Source organism: Dromiciops gliroides, chromosome 1, assembly GCF_019393635.1.
Source record: "Dromiciops gliroides isolate mDroGli1 chromosome 1, mDroGli1.pri, whole genome shotgun sequence".
NCBI lineage: Eukaryota > Metazoa > Chordata > Mammalia > Microbiotheria > Microbiotheriidae > Dromiciops > Dromiciops gliroides.
In genome coordinates this window covers 55,098,869-55,118,312 of record NC_057861.1, presented here as the reverse complement: position 1 = coordinate 55,118,312, position 19,444 = coordinate 55,098,869, and the positions used below count along the sequence as shown (strand labels likewise).

Here is a 19,444-nt window from a genome sequence, read left to right as displayed (position 1 = left end):
AACTGGGAAAAAGAAAAACTAAGTTCTTATAACAAACACTTATAGATAAAACAAATTCCCATATTTTCTGAGACTGATAATATTTACCTTATGCAACTCGAGTCCTTCACCTCTGTGAAGAGGTAGGCAGCATGCTTTATTATCAGTCCTCTGGGATCATAGTTGTTTAGTATATTGATGAGAGTTCTCAATTCTTCCAGATATGTTTTAAAATTTTAAAATAATTTTCCTCTTATTGTATAAATTGTTGTCCTGATTCTGCTCACTTCACAATTCATCAGTTCATATAAATCTTCCCAGATTGCTTGGAAACCCTTCATTTTGTCATTTCTTACAGTGCAATAATATTCTATTACAGACTTAAACCATAGTTTGTTTGGTCATTTCCCCAATAGATGAAAAACCCCTTGATTTCTAATTCTTTGCCTCAACAGAAAAAAATAGGTTCTTTTTTTGGCGGCGGGGTAATGAGGGTTAAGTGACTTGCCCAGGGTCACACAGCTACTAAGTGTCAAGTGTCTGAGGTCAGATTTGAACTCAGGTCCTCCTGTATCCAGGGCTAGTGCTTTATCTACTGTGCCACCTAGTTGCCCCCATAAATAGGTTCTTTCTTGAAGTGATAGTGCAGTGTAGTGGAGAGAGTGCTGAATTTGGGCTCAAATCCCAGATCTGCTACTTTACTATGAGCATGAATATGGGAAAGGCCCTCACCTTCTCTGGACCTCAATTTCCTCATCCATAAAATGAGGGGATTGAACTAGATAACCTAAGGTCCTTATGAACTCTTCTATGAATATATTCTCTCATTGGATGGATCCAATGAGAACAGGGGCCCAGCCAGATTGAATAGACCTTCTCTAATTTGACATTTCAAACACAGGGCTAAAAATAAACACAAACTGGGGCAGCTAGGTGGCACAGTGGATAAAGCACCGGCCCTGGATTCAGGAGGACCTGAGTTCAAATCCAGCCTCAGACACTTGACACTTACTAGCTGTGTGACCCTGGGCAAGTCACTTAACCCCCACTGCCTTGCCAAAAACAAAACAAAACAAAACCCACAGACTTACCCATACACATAACTGTAACAGTAGAACACATTCCTACAATGCTTTATGACTGCAAGATCCTTTTTACATCTCAATTTAGCCACACAGCTAGCTGCCAGTTAGTACTAGTAATATTCTACCCATTTTTGGTAGGAGAAACAGGGGGCTCAAAGAGGTTATGATTTGTTCTTAGCCAAGAAGTGGCTGAACTAGGTCTTTAACCCAGGTTTACCTGACTCCAGGTCTAGTATACTTTTTTATATTGATATTCTGTATAATATCTTTTGACATATATATACACATACATACACACATATATGGAGGAGTCAAAGGAAGTAAATTGTCAGTAACTTTGTTTTATATTAGCCATTATTGGATTTGATCATCCTAACAGTTAAATGTTGTTTTAACCTTTTGATGTACTCTGTCGATTTTTATTTATTGGAGCAGTGTAATAGAAACCATGTGTGCAGCTTAAAATCAGAACCCTTGGCTCCAACACTTAGCAGCATTTTGATCCATAAAGTAAGGATGCTTCTGTTTACACTACATATCTCACAGAATTGTGACAAAAGTGCTTTGTAAACCCGAGGGTGCTAGAGGAATATGAGCTATTACTGACATCTTGTGAACTGTTTACAATTCGGGTATTATTTAATCACATAACTCTTGTCTCAAATACATTCCTGTTATAGACACATCTTCCAGGCTGAGGTGACACAGACCTGAGAGGTCAAGGTCGGTCGACATTGTAGCCAGTTAAGTGGAAGACGAGAAGCTTGACCGTGGATCTCCTGACTCGTAAGTCTGGCATCCCTTCTCCAACTTCAGGGTATCTCTCTTCTGGATAGCCAATTGGGACAGTCCATGAGTGTAATACTCCTTTTTTGTCATTTGCAAGGAGAAAACTTTTCCCCCCAGGAAGCCACCCTGATATTCTAATGTGAGATATTCCTTGGTGTTTAGCACGAATCTCTGGAGTGTCTCTCCTGATTGCAGGGGCCAAGCAGGTCCTGCTGCTTCAGAGAAACCTCTTTGAGGGATGAACAGAATCTACTGACTTATCTGCAGCCTTGGGTTTGCGCTGGGAAAACTATCTCAACTGTGCTTGCATAGAATAAAGAACACTGGATGTAGCAATCAGAAAACTTGGATTTAAGTCCCATTCTTCCACTTAACTTACTGTGTGCCCTAGGGCAGGTCTTTTCCCCTTCCTATGCCTCAATTATCCCCACAAATAATAACCCAATAATAATTGGGTTGTTCTAAATGATCCCTAAAGTCTTTACCAGTGTTTATGTTAAGTGACTATTGGTGTTAACTCTGTGTAATATATCCATATTGCCTTTAGATGTCGCTGCTGTATCAACTTTCTGTGGCTTTGAGCCCTTACAGTCATTGAGTCTAGAATGTTAGAGTTAGTTGTATTCTTGAAGTATTCCCCATTTTATAGGTGAGGAAACTGAGGTCCAGAGAAGGCGGTAACCCAGCTAGGATTAGGTGGCCTAGCTCCCTGTCTTGGTATTTGACTCTTACTATGGAATGATGGGCAAAGCTCTGTATTGGGGATGATTAAGCTCTTGTTAGATTGCAGAGTATTTTGGAAGTCCTAAGTGGTTTAGGCTGGTTAATGAAAGGGTTTGCTTCTCGTGTTTAAAGTTCTTCATGGGGGTAGCTAGGTAGCACAGTGGATAGAGCACTGACCCTGGAATCAGGAGGACCTGAGTTCAAATCTGGTCTCAGACACTTAACACTTACTAGCTATGTGACCCCAGGCAAGTCACTTAACCCCAATTGCCTCACTTTAAAAAAAAAAGTTCTTCATGAAAAATTATTGGCACATAAAACACTACAAGGAATTTTCTTAGATCCCAAAGTGAAACAAGTATTATATAGAACCTGAAAGTATATGGATGCAGGGCCCAGCTGAGTGTCCGGTGTCCAGGATAAGGGCAAATGGCATAGTAGAAGCTCAAGAAATGATGTATGTTTGTAAACCTTAAAGTCTTTATATGAATGTCAGGAATTATTATTATCACATACTGCTGTGTTTGTGCATCAATCTGGCCTCAACAGTATCCCTTCCCCTCATATAGTCATCAGTAGCTCTCAACAGGATTGTTCGAATAGCTTCCTAACTGGTCTTCCTGCCTTTAATCTTTCTCCTTTCTAATCCATCCTGCCCACAGCTGTCAAAATGATCTTCTTAAGTCACAAATCTTATGTTGTCACTCCTGTGCTCAAAAAACTTTAGTGACTCAGACTCACAGAATCTCAGAGCCCTAAGGAGATCTCAGAGCCAATCTAGTTTAACTCATACCTGAAAAAGAATCCCTTCTCCATGTTACTGGGGAAGTGGTAATCCATCAGTAAGATCCATGATGATCTTTTTTCCCCTTTCCCCTTCCAGGCCAAGTCTCCCTGTTTCACTCAGGGGTGCTGACCCCATCCCAGTGGACCCACCAGTTTTTATGTGCTCCATTTCCAACCACAGTAGCCTGAAGGCCAGCTTTTTCCCAATTCCTCCCCACCCCCCACCCTCCACAGGGGCTTACCTTAATGGTGCTAGACTTGTTGCAGACACCCAATGAGTGCTGGTTCTGCCTCAGCCCAAGTGATCCTCCCACCTCAGGATAACAGGTGTGTACTGCTGCTGCCACATCCCCCTGAGCCTTGGCTGCCTTTTCCATGAAGACTTTCCTGAGCCCTCCAGATGAAAAGTGTTGTTTTTTTCCTCCTCCATTTATCTTTGAGTCTTTCTTTTGCCCCTATCATACTCTTCCTTGCATTATACTTTTCTGGGTAGATGTTTTTATTGCTGTTAAGAGACCATTGGGAGGCAGCTAGGTGGTGCAATGGATAAAGCACCAGCCCTGGATTCAGGAGGACCTGAGTTCAGATCTAGCCTCAGACACTTGAGGCTTACTAGCTGTGTGACCCTGGGCAAGTCACTTAACCCTCATTGCCCTGCCCCTCCCCCCAAAAAAGAGACCATTAGTTGCTTGATGGCAGAAAATATATTTTTTTTTCATCTTTATATCCTTGGTGTGTAGCATAGGGTCTTACCCACAGCAGGAACTTCATCAACACTTGCTATTATTGAATTGAGTAGAAACTTTGAGAAGAGCCCTTGACTGGGATTCAGGAGACCAGGGTTTGAGTGCCTTGCTCTGCCACTTTTTGGAGTGACTGTGTCAGGAGCTTGGAGCACTTACTGCCTTTCCTCTGCCATCTTGGCGCTGCCTCCCATTTCTGCTCTGCTACTTTTTCAGTGAGAATTTAAGTCACATGATCTCCCTTACCTCCATTTCTCCAGTTGCCAAATACAGATTTGGGGATTATTTGGCCTCTAAATCCCCAACAGTGTGCCAGAGTGGAGAAGCACTGGATGATGGTCTGTAAGTCACGTACCCTCTGGGAGCCTCAGTTTTCTCACCTGTAGAGGATGGTGCTATCTGTGGAGCTGACCTTCGCGTGGTTATAAGGATCTAATGAAACAACACACATGTCAGGAAGACCAGAGTTCCAGTCTAGCTTCGGGTGATTACTAGCAGTCCTAGGCAAGCCTCTCTCAACTTCAGTTTCCTCATATGTAAAATGGGGACAATAATGGCACCTACCTCGAAGGGTTGTTGAGGATAAAACTCTTTGCACCCCTTAAAGCACTATATAAACCCCGAGTAGATTGTGATGAGGGTAAGGATGGCAACGATCATGTTCTCATGACATCAGGTATTGTTTTCTTTCGATCTCTCAGTCCCTTCCCTTTCCTGGGTCTCAGTTTCCTCTTTTGTAAAGCGAGGGATTGGACTAGTTGGCAGCTAAGCGCCTTCCAACTTTAAAATTCTACGGTTCTCTGACAAAGTTCTGGGGTTCTAGCATCAATACCCTCGGTGTGCTCCCAGGTTGGGAGTGGGGGTGGGTCGGCTTTAGGTCAAAGGAATGTGACAAGCATGCCTAGTTCAGGATAATTTCTCACACCTGCAGAATCCCTTTTCATTTTTTTCTGGTTACAACTTCACTTTTATCTGAGGAGTGGCCACAAGGTGGCAGTCAGGACCATCCCACGCTATTATTTCTGGCCCACACCTACCCAAATCCCAGAAACACCACAGTCTAGACTAGCTAACAGGCCGAATTCTTCCCTTGTTAGGTAAGCCTGCATGTAGACGTTCACGATTCTCATTTCCAGCCATCGTTTCCCACTGTGCCTTTTCAAGACTGCTACCCAGCCAAGGTGTCCCATCACCCCACTGAATGCTTTGAAGGCAGTAGGGGCCAGATCTCCCTAATGGGACGTGTACTCGGAGTTTGTGTAAATGACTGCACAGGAGAGGCCTGTTTACTGTTAACAAGCATCTTTTGAACTGCTGTGGGAAGAAAGAGATGAAATGGTGCTCACGCTTAGATAGCCTTTAGATTGATGTGAAATTCTACTGGTTTTCAGAGTGGTATTTTTGCCAGCGGTTTGATAAGATTTGCTGGCTTGTTGAATTCTTTCTAAGAACATTTCTTCAATTTCTCCCAAGTCTTCCCCTCAAGCTGTAATGTTGGCTTTGTCATTAGATGGGTAAGGGATGGCCTTTCTCCCCTCATCTGCCTGTTTCAAACTTGGTCGTGGTTTTCCTTTGTTTTACTGCTGTATGCAGTTCAGCAGCTGGTTTGATATGATTTATTAGTCTCGAGTTTAGTGCCCGAGAGACAGGTGTCTGCGCCAGCAGCCAAATGGGGAAATGAAACTGAGGGGAAAGAAACACAGAACAGGTTCTGTCTATCTTGTGTAGGCTCTAGGTTTTCTCTAGTCTTTGATTTCAATTGTTTCTTGAAAGGGAGTCAAGTGGTTTGAAAAAAGTCAATCCAATTTAAAAATATTTGAGTTCTTTGGAGGTCACAGGGTATAGGAGAATGAGCACCGCCCTGCGGGGGTCCAGATTCCACTGCTAGCTAAGCAAACTGATGTGCTGTGTTGCTTCCTTTCCCCATAAAGCGAGGAGGAGGCTGGATTTAGCTGATTTCTCAGGTCCTTTGCAGCTCTGCTCTTCTGTTCTCATTCTAAGTACTTGTGCCTGCATTATGGCTCGACCCAGGAACAGGAACCAAGTAATAATGAGTGTCTGATCTCATGATCCTGCTCTTTTGGAGCATCCTGGGTGCTAAACTCCCTCCTGGCTCTGACATTTTCTGTTCCATTGTCCCTTCCAGCTATGAGGGTGCCATGATTTTTGTGATTCTTTGTCCTTCTGTTTGCCCTTTCTTGGGAAATGCTTAGATAACTCAGAAAACACAAAGCAGTATCTCTTTTGGTAAAGCTTCATTGTAGCTCTGTCAGGCACATATGCAGAAGTCTGTGCCAAGGGTATTGTCTTTAGCCTTGGAATGATAGACTTCTCAAGGGCAGCTATGAATCAAGCCTGCCTCTTTTTCTGAGCCGGTCGAGGTCTGGTTCAGCCGACCCAGAGTTCTTTGGAATCTGTAGTTGACACTGCCCTGCCCTGCTGCAGGGCCTGATGCAGCTTGAAGGAGTCTCTCTCCAAGTCTGTTGCAACATAGGAGCCATGTGGGAGGAGGGGGAGTGCTGGGATTGGGTACAGTTGGCTGTCTCTGGCAATCTGCCAGCAAGGTCTGAGTAAAATTCTTGTTAGTCCCATTTGAAAAAACAAATAAATTTCCAAGAAAATGTTGAAGTGCTTCCTTGAAGCCTCTTGCAGTTAGCTTACAAGAGATAAATGAATTTCCCTAAATGAGTGTTTGGTAGAAACTGCTCCGAGAGAACTGCTGACTCCTCTCTGTCTGAGGCTGGAAGGAGATGTGCTGCAGTGCAAAGATCCGTCGTCTGCTCCCAGCTTTCGTTCTGTCTGTGAACGTATGCAGACAAGTCACTCTTTGGGACCCAGCTTCCTCACCTGTGAAATGGAAGACTGGGCTGGATCATTCATAAAGTCCCTTCAAGTTCTAACATTAGGTTTTAAAGCTCCAAGTTCTTTCCAGTTCTGATTTTCTGGGTTCAGCTTTGCTGTTTCAGAGGCTCCTTCCTGCTCTTACATTTCATGATTTCCTAAGTAACCTTCCACTAATATGTTTTTTCTTTTCTTTTCTTTTTCTTTTTTTGGCGAGGCAATGGGGGGTTAAGTGACTTGCCCAAGGTCACACAGCTAGTGTCAAGTGTCTGAGGGCAGATTTGAACTCAGGTCCTCCTGAATCCAGGACCAATGCTTTATCTACTGCACCACCTAGCTGCCCCCCCACTAATATGTTTTTAAGTATAATTGTACTTAAATAGGGGTTCTTAAACTAGAGTTCATAAACTTATTTTTAAAAAAGATTTTGATAACTATTGCAATATGATTGGTTCTTTTGGTAATCCTATGTATTTTATTTTATTATTATTATTATTATTATTATTATTATTATTATTATATATTTTGCCAGGCAATGAGGGTTAAGGGATTTGCCCAGGGTCACACAGCCAGTAAGTGTCAAGTGTCTGAGGTTGGATTTGAACTCAGGTCTTCCTGAATCCAGGGCCGGTGCTTTATCCACCGCACCACCTAGCTGCCCCCAATCCTATGTATTTTAATCTAAATATCCTGAGAAGAGGTCTTTAGGCTTCACCAGACTCCCACAGGAGGTTCAAGACACAAGAAAGATTACAAACCCCTAATCTAAATTGAGTGATGGTCTAAGTAATGCCTCTTGCTGTTTTGTGATATTATTGCAGCAGCAATTCCACAACCTAGTTTGAATGTTTCCAATATGTAAAAATGTTATTTTGTGGACCTAGGAGTTAGCTCTTGTTGGCCAACTTTGACTGGCCTGCCTAAGATAAAAGAGTTTGTCCTCTGCTTATGGAGCAATGGTCCTGGGTCAGTTTGGCCAAGGGATGATCTGACCTACCCTTAAGGAAAGAGTTACAGGATATTAGAGCAGAAAAGGACCTTTGAGATCATCTAGACCAATGGGATCTTAACTTTTTGTGTGTGTCATGGATCTTTTTTGGCAGCCTGGTGAAACTTTATGGTGCCTCAGAATAATGATTTTTCTTTAAAAGCATTCATTGTTGGGGCAGCTAGGTGGTACAGTGGTTAGAGCACAGGCCCTGGAGTCAGGAGGACCTGAGTTCAAATCTGGTCTCAGATACTTGATACTCACTAGCTGTGTGACCCTGGGCAAGTCACTTAACACAGATTGCCTCCTCCCACACCCTACCCTCACCCCCCCCCAAAAAAAATCATTGTTGAAGGGAATGCTAAATTTTAGTTAGAGATTAGTGAAAATAAAATTTTGATTTTTTTTCCCCATCAAAGTTCACAGATCTCTCCCCAAAACATATCTACAAACCCCAAGTGAAGGGCCTCTAATATAAATCCCACCTCCCATCATTTTACAAATGGGGAAACTGAGATCACAGAAAGAAAGGAATTCACTGAAGGTCACATAGCAAGTTAGTGTCAAAGCCAGGACTTAGAGACCAGGGTTACTGACTGACTGTCCAGGTATGTCAAGAAAACAACTTTTTCCTAATGAGGAGAAACCCAGGTATAATTGCTTTATATATAGATAAATACATCTGTGAACCTATTGATTTTTTGTTTTGGTTTGGTTTTGGGGGATGGGTAATGAGGGTTAAGTGATTTGCCCAGGGTCACATAGCTAGTGAGTATCAAGTGTCTGAGGCCGGATTTGAACTCAGGTCCTCCTGAATCCAGGGCTGGTGCTTTATCCATTGCACCACCTAGCTGCCCCCTCTGTGAGCCTATTGATATGAACACTTCCTCCATGAATGCAGATAGCGTCCCATCCATACCTTCTCAGCCTGTATGGTTGTTGTCCATGTCTTTCTATTAATATCCCATAGATTATCTACCCAATATGCTAGAGGCCTCTCTTTGGTTATTTTAATAGTTTATATTCATAACAACATTTGGGTTGTCTGTTTTCACTCATTCTTGCTCCATGACTGTGAGTTCCTGTGTGCCTTTTATAACACTTTCCATGATCAAATCATCATTGCTAATATTCTGCCACTTCCTTACACTGAAAGTGTCCTTGGGTTACTTTCACTTAGGATCCTTCTGTGAGAACATTATATTCCATGACCGATAACAGGAAAATAATTGTATTAATGAGATGGGGTTTTGTGGCAGTGTGCAGGCTGGGATCATGCAAAGTTTTGTGTAGTTCTTTAACTCGATTCAGACTAAGCTCCCATTTCTTGTCAATCCTGTGCTCAACTCATTTAGCATCTGCAGTGTTTGTCCAAGATATTTGTATTATTAACAGACTAACTCAGTAGCCTATCTAGCTGCGTATCATCTGAGCAAGATATTCATTCTTTATCAACTGATAGTCACATTTTTATTTTTATATATACCCACACTTATAAGCCAGTGGTTTGAGAGTGCTTTTAAAAAGTCCAATAGGCTATGTCATCAGTTTGTAGCATCCTGATCACAATAGGTGACAGTTCCCTTGCCTGCTGACCTGACCATACCTGAGTAAAAGTTTGGGGTGCCATGCAGTTAACATTTTAAGAGGGACTGACAAGCTAAAGAATGCCCAGAAAAGGGTTGTTATTAATGGTAAAAGGCCAAAAAAACATGTTTGAAGGTCTATCACATGGAAGAGGGATTGGACTCCAGAGGTCAAAACTAGGAAAAAATGGGTGGAAGTTATATAGTGGCAAATTTAATCAGCCAATCAGTCAACAGGCATTTATTTATCAAGCACCTACCATACCCTTGCACTCTGGGGATACAAATACAAACTTAAGCAATCCCTGCCCCCAAGGGAGCAATATGTACACCTATTTGTTGTTGTTGTTTGTCCTTCATTCTTTTTGTTTGTTTATTAGTTTTGGGGGGTTTTTGTCTTTCATTTTTGAAAAGGACCATGACATTGGGGTGATGTCATAACTTGTACTGAATTGGATTTAAGTTAGGGAGGGCTGTGCAAGGTCACCAACCTCACTCTCTTCTTCAGAGTCATCTAGGTCCAGTGGCAAGATATACATCAGGACGACTAGAGATGGCCTTGGATGTTTAGGACAATTGGGGTTAAGTGGCTTACCCAGGGTCACACAGCTCGTAAGTGTCTGAGGTGAGATTTGAACTCAGATCCTCCCAACTTTAGGGCAAGTGCTCTGTCCACAGAGCCACCTAGCTGGCCCTATGCACACCTATAGAGACATACAAAAGAAACAAAAGGTCATTTGGGGAGAGAAGCACTAGTTTGGGGGACAAGGTGCCATGTAGAGCCAGAAATCAAGAAAGGCTTCATTTAGGAGATAGCATTTAAGCTGAACTTGGCAGTAAACAAGTCAGGATTCTAAGAGGCAGAGGAAGAGTGCCCATCAGGCATGGAGGACAGATTGTGCAGAGGTGGGAGCTCAACATTTTGTGTGTGGTTGGCCCCTGGAATATGTGAAGGAATGTTATGTATAAGGCTGGAAAGATTAGGTTGGGATCCAATGTGAAGGGCTTTAAAAATCAGAGTTTGAATTTGACACCAGCAACACTCTGGAACTATTATTGGAATTTACTAAGCCCAGAGTGACATGGTCAGGCCTGCAATTTAGGAACATAACTTTGGCAGCTGAGTGGAGGACAGATTGGAGAGAAGAAAGACTTGAGGCAGGGAGTCTTTCTGATGTGGAAGTAGGATTGATAAGATGTAGCAAGTGCCTGGATAAGTGAGGGAAAGTGAGGACTGTGAGGTCAGGCAGCACCGAGAGCTTGATGGGTCTGTTTGACACAAGTCTCTTTCAAGGAAAAACTGTTGAAAGGTAGAATACTTCAGATTGCCCGGCACCTATGTAGTAGATGGGAAGGTATGTTTTCCCTGGATCTTTGACCAGAAGGTAAATACCTTTTGGGGTTGCTATCAGAGGTATTCTCACTCAGGTATGAGATTGCTTCAAGCTCTGAGAGTCTGTGCCTCTTTATGGGACAGTCTGCTCTCTAAGGTCCCTTCACATTTAGGGAACCTTTGATGACCTTTATATATACCATGGGACTGTCTCTCATTACATCTGAACAGGGTGGGAATCTCCAAACCACATTTTGTTTCTATGTCCTGGAATTACTGTATTATACTGACCTTTGAAGTCCTGGTTAGCTCTTCTCATTTTCTCTTTGGGAAAATGCCTTCCTATTTTTGCAGAAACACTTGGTCTATCTCAGTTTGTCATTTCAGTTTACAAGTGTCACACTCTTTCTGATGACAGAGATACTGTGTGTGGGTGAGCTCTGCTGAGTCAGAAATCTCTCTGGCTCTTCATCTCTCTCATCCCTCCACACTCCTCTGCCTCCCTCTCACCTCCCCCTTTCCTACTCCTTACCTGCGCATGAGGCCTAACCTTTAGCAGCTGGAGTCTCTGTGGTTTTCTGTATGTTAATTGGTGGCAGTAAATAAGTTCCCTTCCCCAATTGGTATAACCTTTTCGTTCAAATACCATCTGCTTTTTTTTCCCCCCAAAGGAGATGTGGCTTTGACTTTGGTCATGCCTGTATGTGTGTGAATGAAGAATGAAACCAACTTTATAAGTGGTCTAGATCTGGTTTAGCTTTCAGCACACACGGGAAAGATTTTTAAAAGAAAAATTTGCCACCTGGTGCTTTCTTGCCCCCCACATCTTTGTTCACATTGTTGCCTGTTTCTGGAGTGCCATTTCATTCCCCCCTCTCCCCTAGTCTTCTCGAAATCTCACCCGTCATAGGATTGCAATATCAAGGGCTGGAAGAGAACTTAGCAATCATTTCAGCTGTTGAAACTGAGGCCTGAAAAGTAAACTAACTTGCCCAAAGTTACAGAGGCAGCAAGTTGTAGGGCTGAGATTTAAACTGGGGTCTTCCAGTTAGAAAGTCAGTGCTCTTCCTGCTGCAACACATTTAGCCTTTTTACCATTAGCCCAAGTTTCTACCCGATGCAGTAGTCCCTTCTATAACATCCCTCTCAGAAAACCATATAGTGTCTGCTTAGATATTTCCAGTGTAACAATTACCTCACCAGGATCCTGTTCCATTGTAGTACAGCTCTAGTTATTAGAAACTTCTTTCTGATGTTGAGCCAAAATCTGCCTCCCTATGACTTCCGACCTCTGGCCCCCGTTCTGCCCTTTGAAGCCACAAAGAGTAAATAGGTTTATTCTCTCATCCCCATGACTCCCCTTGAGGTGTTTGGAGACAACAACTCTATCTCCCTTTAGTCTTCTCTTCTACGCACTAAACATTTTCAATTCCTAGAACTGTTCCTCACATGACAGTTTCCAGATCTTTCATTATCCTGTTCACTGTCCTCTGGACTTTGTCTGTCCTTTAACAATGTAATGAAACTCCAGGTATAGTCTGGTCAGAATACAGTGGCACTATTAGCTCGCTTGATCTGAATACTGCATTCTAATTCATTAAGGCCCAGTTCCAGTGCCATTGTATCCATGAAGGCAATCTTGCTCACTCCAACCACAAGTATTTTTCTTCCATCTACCTCAGATAGCATTATACCTAAAACAAGGAGATCTAGGTTTAGATCTTGGCTCTCTGTACTTTTTTTTTTTTTTTTTGGTGAGGTAATTGGGGTTAAGTGACTTGCCCAGGGTCACACAGCTAGTAAGTGTTAAGTGTCTGAGACCGGATTTGAACTCAGGTCCTCCTGAATCCAGGGCCAGTGCTCTGTCCATTGTGCCACCTAGCTGCCCTTTGGCTCTCTGTACTTTTGAATACATTTCTGAACTCCAGTTTATCTTTGAAATAGTAATAACCTCTGCTACTTATGTCATAGTATTATTGGGTTTTTTGGTTTTTTGTTGTTGTTGTTGTTGTTGTTGTTGTTGTTTTTTGGCGGGGCAATGGGGGTTAAGTGACTTGCCCAGGGTCACACAGCTAGTAAGTGTCAAGTGTCTGAGGCCGGATTTGAACTCAGATACTCCTGAATCCAGGGCCGGTGCTTTATCTACTGTGCTATCTAGCCGCCCCCTGTTTTGTTTTTTAAAAAGCTTTGGGGCTGCTAGGTGGCGCAGTGGATAGAGCACCAGCCCTGGAGTCAGGAGTACCTGAGTTCAAATCCGGCCTCAGACACTTAACACTTACTAGCTGTGTGACCCTGGGCAAGTCACTTAACCCCAATTGCCTCACTAAAAAAAAAAAAAAATTAATTAAAAAAAAAAAAAGCTTTGAAAAATCTTAAAGGACCATAGAAATAATAGCTAGCATTTATATGTACTTTAAGGTTTGCAAAGCACTTTACAAATATCTCATTTGATCCTCACGACAACCATGTGAGGTAGGTACTATTGCTATCCCGTTTTATAGATGAGGAAACTGAGGCTGAGAGAGTTAAAAGATTTGCCCGGAGTCACACAGCTAGTGTCTAAATCAGGATTTGAACTCAAATCTTTTTCACTCTGTGTCCAGTGCTCTATCCACTATAACACTTAGGAGTTTTATACCTACTAAGTTAATGTTGTATGCATATTTTGTATATGATGTACCTCACCGACTGTATATCATAATTAAGGACTCTGTCTCATAATAATGACCAATAAGTAACCAATGTACATTTTATGATTTACTAATAAATCAATAAGCCAACTTTTTTATTCAATAGTGTCTACTATGTGCCAAGTACTATTTAGACATAAAGACCAAAAATGACACGTGCTGTGTTCTCAGGGAGCTTGTATTCTATGCACATACATGTACATACAGTAAAAGCCATATAGAGAGTAGACAAGAGCAGCAACAGCTAGCATTTATACAGCACAGTAAGGTTTGCAAAGCACTTTACAGAAACATCTCATTTGATCCTCACAGCAACATTAGGTAAATTAGAAGCGGAGGGATTAGCAAAGGCCAGGTGAGAATGCATGACAAGCAGGGGAGACAGCCAGTGCCAAGGTTAGGTGACAAGGAAGAGCAAGCAGTACATAGTTAGCATGGACAGGCAGCTTGGGGCCAGATCACAAAGGACTGTAAAAACTAGACAGATGGGCGTCTGTTTGATCCTAGAGGCACTGGGGAGTCATTGAAGTTAGCTAAGTTAAAGACTGACCTAGTCCCACCTAGGCTTTAGGAAACTCTTGTTGGCATCAGTGGGGAAAATGAGCTAGAGGCAATAGTCTTTTTAGGCATGGAGATAATTTAGGGGACTGTTGTAAGAATGAAGGCCTGATGTGATGAAGGTCTGAATTAGGCTGATGACCGTCTGAGTAGATCAAAGGGGATGGATATGAGAGAAATTATGGATGTAGAAATGATAAGATTTGGCAATGAGGACTGAAGCAGAATGTGAGGAGACAAGGATAATGCTAAGGATGCAAACCTAGAAGAATTAAAGGATAGTGGCATGATTGACAGAAATAGGAAAGTTCAAAGTGGAGTGGTTTGGGGAAAAGATAATGAGTTGAATGTTAGATATTTTGAATTTGAGATGCTTATGGGACAGTCACCAGTTTAAAATATCGAGTAGGTGGCTAGGTGGTATAGTGGAGTGAATGCCAGGCCTGCAATCAGGAAGACTCATCTTCCTGAGTTCAAATCTGGCCTTAGCTATGTGACCCTGGGCAAGTCATTTGACCCTGTTTGTCTCAGTTTTCTCATCTATCAAATGAGCTAGAGAAGGAAATGGCAAATCACTCCAGTATATTTGTAAAGAAAACCCCAGAGGGCAGCTAGGCAGCATAGTGGATAAAGCACCTGGCCCTGGATTCAGGAGGATCTGAGTTCAAATTTGACCTCAGACACTTGACACTAGCTGTGTGACCCTGGGCAAATCCCTTAACCCTCATTGCCCTACAAAACAAAAACAAAAACAAAAAAAGAAAACCCCAAATGGGGTTACAAAGAGTTGGATATGACTGAAACGAATGGACAACAACAATGGGACAATTACCCATTTAAAATATCCAGTAGACAGATGGGAAAGTATTGTTGGAGCTCAGGAGAGAAACTGGAACTGCATATGTTGACCTGGGATTCATCTGAATAAAAATGATCATTAAACCCATGAGGACTGATGAGGTCACCAAGTGACAGAGTGAAAAGAAAATAGTCGAGGGCCATTACACATACAATTAATGGGAATTATATGGATGATGATACAGGAAACAGAGGATCAGTCAGGCAGTCTGGAGCAGAACCAAGAGAGAGAGAGAGCAATGCTACAGAGACCTAGAGAGGAAAGAGTATCCAGGAGAAACTGGTCAACTGTGTCAAACACAGAGTGAGAGACGAGGATAAGCATTCCAAACAGGCCAATTAGCAGAGTAGTTCTGGAGAGAGCAGTTGCAGTTGAGTAATGAGATAAAACCAACTCATTGCCCCTATTTTCTCTCCTCTCACTTGATTCTAAACTTTCCACAATCTAACCTACAACCTTAGCATTCAACTGAAACCAAGTTCTCCAGTTACCAATGATCTCTTTTTTTTTTTTTTTTTTTGGTGAGGCAATTGGGGTTAAGTGACTTGCCTAGGGTCACATAGCTAGTTAAGTGTCAAGTGTCTGAGGCCGGTTTTGAACTCAGGTCCTCCCGACTCCAGGGCCGGTGCTCTATCCACTGTGCCACCTAGCTGCCCCTCCAATGATCTCTTAATTGCCAAGTCTAATGGCTTCTTCTAAATCCTCATCCTTCTTGACCTCTCTGCAGAGTTATATTGGTCACCCTCTTATCCTTGATAATTTCTCCTCTTGAAAGTTTCAGATACGGGGGCAGCTAGGTGGCACAGTTGGTAGAGCACCAGCCCTGGATTCAGGAGGATCTGAGTTCAAATCTGGCCTCAGACGCTTGACACTTATTAGCTGTGTGATCCTGGGCAAGTCACTTAACCCCAATTGCCTCACCAAAACAAATAAACGAAAGAAAGAAAGTTTCAGATACTGCTTCCTCCTGATTTTCTTTCTCTCTATCTGATCACTCCTTCTCAAGTGTCCATTGCTGTGTCTTCCTCCAGGATGGGTATTCCCCCAAAGGTCTGTCCTGGGTCTTCTTCTCCCTCTTTACAATCTTACATGGTGATCTTCCTTGGTTTCAATTGTCATCTCTATGCAGATGATTATCAGGTCTATTTGTCTAGGCCTGACCTTTCTCCTGAACTCTGGTCTCATATCACCAACTGCCTATTAGATATCTTCTAGAGAAAAGTTCAACATTTCAAGCTCAGTATTGAGCTTGAGCAGAACAGAATTCATTAGCTTTTCACCCAAAATACCCTTTCTTCCCAAGTTCCCCATTATGGTTGAGGGCACTACCATCTTTCCAGTCACCCAAACTTACAAGCTCACTGTCATGCTTGACTCTTCACTTGCACTCACCCATCCACCCCCAGATTCAATCTCTTGGCATTTTTGCTTTCACAGCATCTCTTGTATATGTCCCTTCTCTCCACCACCCTAGTGCAGGCCCTCATCATCTCCTGTCTGGCCTGTTACTATAGCCACCTGCTTAGTCTCCCTGCCTCAAGTTTCTACTCTAGTGCATTTTCTACTCGGCTGCCAAAGTGCAGGTTTGACCATATCACTCTCTCCCTCCCTTTCAGTAAAGTCCAGTGGTCTTCTGTTCTCCCCAGGATCAAATCCAAAAATCCTGTCTGGCACTCCATCTTCCAAGACTCACCATTTTTTTTTTTTGGCAGGGCAATGGGGGTTAAGTGACTTGCCCAGGGTCACACAGCCAGTGTCAAGTGTCTGAGGCCAGCTTTGAACTCAGGAACTCCTGAATCCAGGGCCAGTGCTTTATCCACTGCGCCACCTAGCCACCCCAGCACTCCATCTTCCAACATCTCTCCATTCCTGGAATGTTTTCCCTCTTCATCTCAGCCCCCTCTTTTCCCTTGTTTCCCTCAAAACTCAAGTCAAATCCTACAGTTTGCCATAAGTCTTTATGGTCCCTTTCCTTCACTCTCCTCCCCTCTGAAATGATCTCCCATTTAAACCATATAGCTTGTATGTGCATTATTGTTTGCTTCTTGTCTCCATTAGAATCTGAGCTCCTTGAGGGCAGGGATCATCTTTTTTTATTTTTGTATCTCTCATGCTCAGCAAAGTGTCTGGCATACTGTAAGCTTGTAACAAATGTTTGTTGATTGGCTGACAGATTGTAATGGATTGGGAAGTGAATAGAATAGAGGTAACAGTAAAATAGCTTTTTTTTTTAAAAAAAGTATTTTATTATTTTCCAGTTACATGTAAGGATAGTTTTCAACATTTGTTTGCATAGAAGTTTTAGTTCCAAATTTTTCTCTTACCCTCCGTTCCCTCCATTCCCTCCCTCCTCCCCAAGATGGAAAGCAATCTGATATATGTTATATATGTACAATCACATTAAACATATTTCTGCATTAGTCATATTGTGAAAGAAGAATCAGAGAACAAGGGAAAAACCTCACAAAAGAAAGAAAAAATGGTCCAAAAATAGAAACAGTATGTTCAATCTGCATTCATAATTCACAGTTCTTTTTTCTGGATGTTGAGAACATTTTCTATCATGAATTCTTTGAAATTGTTTTGGATCATTGTACTGCTGAGAAGAACCAAGTCTATCACTATTGTTCATCGTACAATGTTGCTGTCACCATATACAATGTTTTCCTGGTTCTGCTCATCTCACTCAGCATCAGTTCATGTATGTCCTTCCACATTTCTCTGAACTCCTCTTGCTCATCGTTTCTTACAGCACAATAGTATTCCATTATATTCATATACCACAATTTGTTTAGCCATTCCCCAGTTGATGGGCATTTCCTCAATTTCCAATTCTTTGCCACCACAAAGAGAGCTGCTATAAATATATTTGTATATGTGGGTCCTTTTCCCTTTTCCATGGTCTCTTTGGGATACAGACCTAGCAGTGGTACCACTGGGTCAAAGGGTATCAGCAGTCCCATAGCCCTTTGGGCATAGTTCCAAATTGCTCTCCAGAATGGTTAGATCAGTTCACAGCTCCACCAACAATGCATTAGTGCTCCAATTTTCCCACAGCTTCTCCAACATTTATTATTTTCCTTTTTTGTCATATTAGCCAATCTGATGGGTGTGAGGTGAAGTTAGCTTTTTCAAGGAATTTGGCTGTGAAAGGGAGATGTGTTTCATCCCCATTTTATATGAGGAAACTGAGGCACAAAAAAGATAAGTGACTTTTTGGTGTTTGTACAGGTAGTGAATGTCAGGGCTGGGATTTGAACCTGGTTCCTCTGTTTCTAAATCCAGGGTCCTTTCTACTGTACCCAGTTTATCTTTATTTGTCTTCCACCAGGCATCAGCTCTGCAAAGTGCTCTGCACTAATTGCTTAAATTCTTTTTTGAATTAATTTAAGGCAGTTGTCAATGTTCTTCCCAAGCTTTCCTCATTGGCTTTCAGGGGAGCATGAAGAGGTAAGATGGGAATCTGAGAGGAGAACATGATATCAGTGTTGTAGCTTTAGTGACTCAGAAACATATTTTGTATACAGAAAATAGCACATGGTCTGCAGATAGGCTCCCAGCTTCTATTCTTTTTCTTGACTTTGGAATATTTTTGCAATATACTAAGAGTCATAAGCTGTAAGAGGTGAAAGGGCCTTTATTATGAGGGAATGCAGACTGTCAGGACTCCAAGGCCTTTAGGACCAAGAATGTCAGATCTGGAAGGGATTTGATGAATCATTTGACAGATGAACAAACTGAAATCCTTGAGTCCAAAGAGTAAAAGTTACTTTTCCAAATCAGTGATAGGACTGGGACTAAAATGAGGTCTCTTGACCTCTTTCTAAAATGGAGTGCTGTGGAAAAAAGTCTCTAAAAATGCCATGCTTTTTAGTACCTCTAGAAGCCCAAATGCCTCTGAGATTTCCTGTGGCCTTTATCTGGTTGAATCTATTGTCTTTTATTAAAAGAAGATTCCTTGAATTGCCTGAATTGGGGTTTCCTGGTCCCTGGGCAGTGTTTCCTGCAGGCTGGTGAGTTTTCTCTGAGGGGAAGCTTTGAAAAGAGTCAGAATTCGAGTAAATGCCTCTTATTCCCTGGTGTAGGAAAAGGGTAAATCCTGCTTTCCATCTTTTGCTCAGTTAAGCTTGGGCAATAAGCCCAGCCCAGAGTAATAGTTCTAAGGGTTAGGATAATTATACCTGAAATGTATTATCATCAAGTCTCTGTCCAGTCTTCTGAAGAAACACTTGTGTGCTCCAAGTTTGTGTTGGTGAAGAATTCAAAGGGTGGGATTTCATTTAACACAGACGTCATTTAGGTAGAGACAGTGAGGAAGAGATCAAGAGTAGGAACAAGGCCAACCATCTCTAGTCCAGGATCTGATGCCTGCTGGGTATAGTATAGGGGAAATCATTTTGCCTCTTTGAGCTTCCTGATCTGTAAATTGGAAAGCATAGCCTCTGCCCTTTATACCCTTCAGGGATGTTGTGAGAATTAAAAGA

General features: G+C 42.3%; 1 long non-coding RNA gene across 1 annotated transcript in view; it reads left to right on the top strand.

Annotated features, from left to right (window-relative positions):
* The window catches only part of LOC122736970, a 252,776-nt gene that overhangs the window by 115,636 nt on the left and 117,696 nt on the right, over positions 1-19,444 (top strand). Inside the window, exon 3 of the long non-coding RNA XR_006354224.1 lies at positions 1,745-1,850. This is a non-coding gene — a long non-coding RNA (uncharacterized LOC122736970). The remainder of the gene's footprint in view (positions 1-1,744; positions 1,851-19,444) is intronic.